We start from the raw sequence: 4,932 nt of genomic DNA on the forward strand, positions 1-4,932 counted from the left end.
ATTTAACGCTACCGTTACGCGTCCGCAATGGCCCTGTAGTTTTGAACAGTAACTTGGTGTGAGGCATTGATACATTTCATTATAACGAAACTCAGGTGTTCAGTTCGTTACTTGGTGGCTCCCATGACCTTACAGTGAGGTCAAGAGACGAGGCAGAAGAAGACAAATTTCTACAAAACCTTGAAAAAGTGCAGTCATGACAAAAACTTATTGGAACAGTTAAACTGTAATATCTAACACAAAAATTGGAATCATCCAACTTTTCGACTGAACAGCACCAGTCTTTGTCAAGGAATGGCAATTCACTGATGTCGTGACGTCACGTTATGCAGATAGAACACGTGACTCAGTAAGCAGTGAATCATACGTTTGGGTGAGTCCAATTTCTGTGTTAGATATTACAGTTTAACTGTTCCAATAATGACTTCTACAAACACAGATATACTTTCAAGTTATGGCAAAAACTTGTTACACACGCGTCCCCGACTGACCCGGAGTTCGGAACACGTCTGGAAGAATTAATTCTTGAAAGCGTTGAATAAAATCTGTTATCACGAAACGCAGGTGTTCAACGTGCTAATTGGTGACCCTTATAACCTTTCGGTGATTTATATTCAATTAATACGGTGAAACTTTCACAAATTATTTCAGCAAAACTATCAAACATGTGGTCTTCAACAGTTCAGTTCAGTTCATGAAAATCCCTTGTTACCCGCGCGTTCAGGATTGGCCCAGAGTTTGGGACATCAGTCGTACAACATTCAATATAATCCACAATGTAGCAAAACACAGGTGGTCAATTTGTTAATTTGTGGCTCTTATTACCTTTCAGTGTTTCATGTTTTAAAGAACACCTAAGATTCGAAAGAAAACCTTCCCAGCTGACGGCTCGATCCCACCTCTGTACTAAGTTCACTGTAAGAAATAAATGTGGCGTAAATATATTGTACTTGATACATTAAAAACTCGCTAGGAGGGCCTAAAGTCTAATAATTTGGATAGCCCACATAACAAATATCAAAAAGATCAATCCAGGTCTTCTCGGTTCACCTTTCTCATTATGTTTTTTTCTCGGGGCGCTCAGGTAGTAATGTAAGTGGGCGAATGTCACGCTAACTTTATTCATGTGACGAGTAAGTCAAACTCTCTCTAACACACACACTTGTTGCATTATAGGGCTGGGTACCGGTACAGAAGATTCAGGCCCAGGTCCGGTTCAGGTCCAGAGGATCAGGTCCAGGTCCGGACCTGAACCTGGACCTGATTAAGTATGTGAATACATATGAATGGGCGATACTCACAACAATAGTCCATTTTAGTACAAAGAAATGTATTTGGTAGACTATTAGACTCACACTGGCGTTTACTTTTAAGATCATACAAGGCTAACTGCCTTTGTACGATTGACTGCAAAACTTGGTAGATATCACTATAAATGACTATAAACTCTACTCTACTTCCCTCTTGTTATTTTCTTCCACCTGCAAGCGCCAAAACGTGTGAATGCCTGATCAAGTAAACAGTTCATTTTCTAATAGATCCAACATCCGGTCCACCGAATTTTTTCAGGTCCGGTTTTTCCAGACCGGTACAATAAGAAAAAACGGTTTTGTACCGGTACACCGCACAGGTACCCAGCCCTATGTTACATGCTCATCTGTGATTGGTCTAGAGTTTGGGACGTTTCTTCTAGCCTAGGCATACATGCACAGCTTTGGTACAATTCATCACAACGAATCGCAGGTGTGCAACTTGTTAATTGGCGACCCCTGATAAGCTATAAACTTCCTGTGAGTTAATTTGAACACGGCTCGAAGTGGGCGAAAATGTCACGCCAACATTATATATTAAGAGCATGGTGAAGGAAAAAAAATGTTACATTCTTGTCCGCGATTGGCCTAGAGTTTGGGACACGTTTTGTAGGCGTTGGATACAGTTCATTAAAACAGAACGCAGGTGGTAACGTTAAGTTTGGTAATTTGTGGCTTTAAATCCACAACGACTCGAGCTCGCATCTCGGAGATATTTTTATCTACATGTACAAAGCGCGCAACTCTAGGTGAAAAGACCGGAATGAAGCAGAAAGGGGCTCAATATTTGAGGCGTAAAACGTTTCCGATTATCACTGTAAATACCATTTTTGATTCTTATTATTCACTTGAATGTGTATTTGTATATAAGTTATAGTTTGTTTCCGATTATCACTGTATATACCATTGTTGACTCTTATCATTTACTTGTATGTGTATTTTGTTTCGGGGAGACAACTTGCAGAGGTGGTATGTAACCTGTTTTGCCTCCCACCATTTTTATATGGGAAGTGCAATAGACAAATAAACAAATGACACTATAACATTAGTACTACTCAAAAAGATCCCTGAAGTTTTTAGTCGTGCAGTGTATGGCTGACAAGCGGAGTCGAGAAATGTCGGTTCATTCCGGGTCAGAGATTGGCGACGGAAAAACACTTGTTACACACAAATGCCCACGTTTGGTCTGGAGTTTGGGACACTTCTTCAAGGGCGTAAAATATTAAATACAACCATTATGATTCCTAGTAACGACACACACTGGGCAATCGGGTAATTTGTCGCTCGTACAACCTTGCAGTGAATTGACAAGATTAAATGAATCACGACTTTCATTTCGAGGACATGCAAGTCGTGCCCGGATACAACCCATTCTAACAAAACGCGGGTGATTGATATAAAAATGTACTGTGTGACTTTAACATTGTTTGGGGCCCGACTAAGGTTAATAAGGTAGAACATGACATGCATATGATAGACTCATCTTGAACGGATACAGGAATACTTAAAAATTGCGAGGCAACTGGACGAAATCTCCAAAAATGAGCGGTTTCAAACAGCATCCACTGTGTTTCATCAGCAACTGAGAATGGTTAATGGGTTCATTCGTTGAGAAGTCACCTTTAAACTGTGGGTGAGGGGGAGACTGTGTCGTACTTAATCTAGTCACAGTACCTTTTAAACCCATTGATCCAAATGACGCTTGCACTAGTAATAACCTTATTTGTGTAATTTTCCGACCAAATCCATAGGTAGACACTTAAGTGATGAATACAAAGGGGTAATTAAAAGGGAAATGACGATGATCCCAGGGCCGTTAGAGGCCGTAGGAGCACTGACTTGTTTTAACCTTCTTCAGAGTGAAGTACTACTTTGGAGTAAACTTTTCATTGGGATCGAACAACAGGTTAAGATGTTAAAATTACAGCAACGGGCTACAATTTGATGTTGCGTAGAGGACATAATGCCTTACTGTAAGTTCCCATTTGTTGGTGTTTTTTTGTCTTTTTTTTTTAGAAATAATACATAGGAGGCACAGAGCAGTCGCTTGGCAATTGATTGATGTTTGTGATCATTGTTCAAAAGACGAGGAATTTTACGCCTCAAATATTGAGCCCCTTTCTGCTTCATTCCGGTCTTTTCACCTAGAGTTGCGCGCTTTGTACATGTAGATAAAAATTTCTCATTGGGATCGAACAACAGGTAAAAAGTTAAAATTCTTGGGTCTGACGCACAATGGCCGAGTTAGTAAAGTGTTTACCTTGCATTCGGCGGAAACAAAAAAAAAAATGTTACATACTTGTCCGAAAGTTCGTTATTTATGACGGTGGCTATATAGAGAATATTTTGCTGCGGGAGTTTGGCCACCAGAGGTGTTCATCTGCCCTTACAAAGGGGAATGTTGTCCTCATCAGGTTCACTCTCCTGGCCAATTAGTTTTGAGGAGTTCTGTTCTCCTTGACCTAAAACCTTGCGAAGGCGACCTATGCTTCCAGGGCTTCCGCCTTGGCGCACTAGCTCTATTCATGCGGAAGAAAACAACTTCATATGCGTGTTTGATATGCTCAGCCACGACTAACGAAATTGAACTTGTCCTGGTACAGCGAAGCATCGTTAACAAATTCAATCACTTCCGGTGGTCAATGAAGGAAAATATGAATCTACCTCAAAAGCATTCAAATTCCCAAAGGTCCAGGATCCCCGATATAACGCAAAGCAAGTTTAATACCTTGTCCTGTCATGAAAATACATAAATACACTAATGTATTCACACACTCGGATGGAAGTCAGGTTCAATTCGAACACAGAGACAAAAATCACGCCTAACGTAGTCTAGACAGGACTTACTTTTGAAACTCTGTATCCAGAAGACGCAAATCATAAGGAATGGTTCATTTGCGAAAGCTTTTAAGCATTTTTATGAATCAAAACCGACATGATACCAATTTCAGTTCAAGCCTCCTTTGTAAGATCGTTGATTTAGCAATTAACTGGGGACCGAAAAGGCTCGACATGTGACACAAAATTAATATTTATTGCCCTGTTTTCTATTTTTGTCCACGCAGGTTTTCTCTGACGCATAAAAAGGAGACCGAAAAATGAACATTACAAATTCAGGGCTCGATGTTGATGAAGCCTACTTCTATATGCTTGTCAACGCTTGAACTTTCTAGGAGTTGCGTAACAGTACCAGGAAAGTTTAGTTTGGAACCGATTTCAGGTCTGTGTAACAAAAACTCTGCTGTACACTGTAACTGCAAGCAGGCCAGATGTTGGGTGGGTAGCTGTAAGTGAGATTTAATCAGACTACATTTCAGGTATGTAGGCACAACGTGGATTGATGAATGCCATGACCATTTCCACTACGGGTGGATTCTATGGCTGTGAAGTAGTGACTTCAAACAGGGCTTGAATAGTAACTTGTACTGAGTACACTTTCTCAGATAAGTCACCGCTGATGTGAACTTCATGGGTGTTAGAAGCATACTGAAGTCCATAGTTTACGTTATCGAAATTTATACCGGCAAGTTCTGGTTATTACATAGTTTTACTGGGGTCTTTAAACCAACAGAATCCACGACCATGGAATGACTTATTATTTCATAGACGAGCTGGTTTTCCG

Source organism: Branchiostoma floridae, unplaced genomic scaffold (assembly GCF_000003815.2).
Source record: "Branchiostoma floridae strain S238N-H82 unplaced genomic scaffold, Bfl_VNyyK Sc7u5tJ_1336, whole genome shotgun sequence".
In the NCBI taxonomy this organism is placed as follows: domain Eukaryota; kingdom Metazoa; phylum Chordata; class Leptocardii; order Amphioxiformes; family Branchiostomatidae; genus Branchiostoma; species Branchiostoma floridae.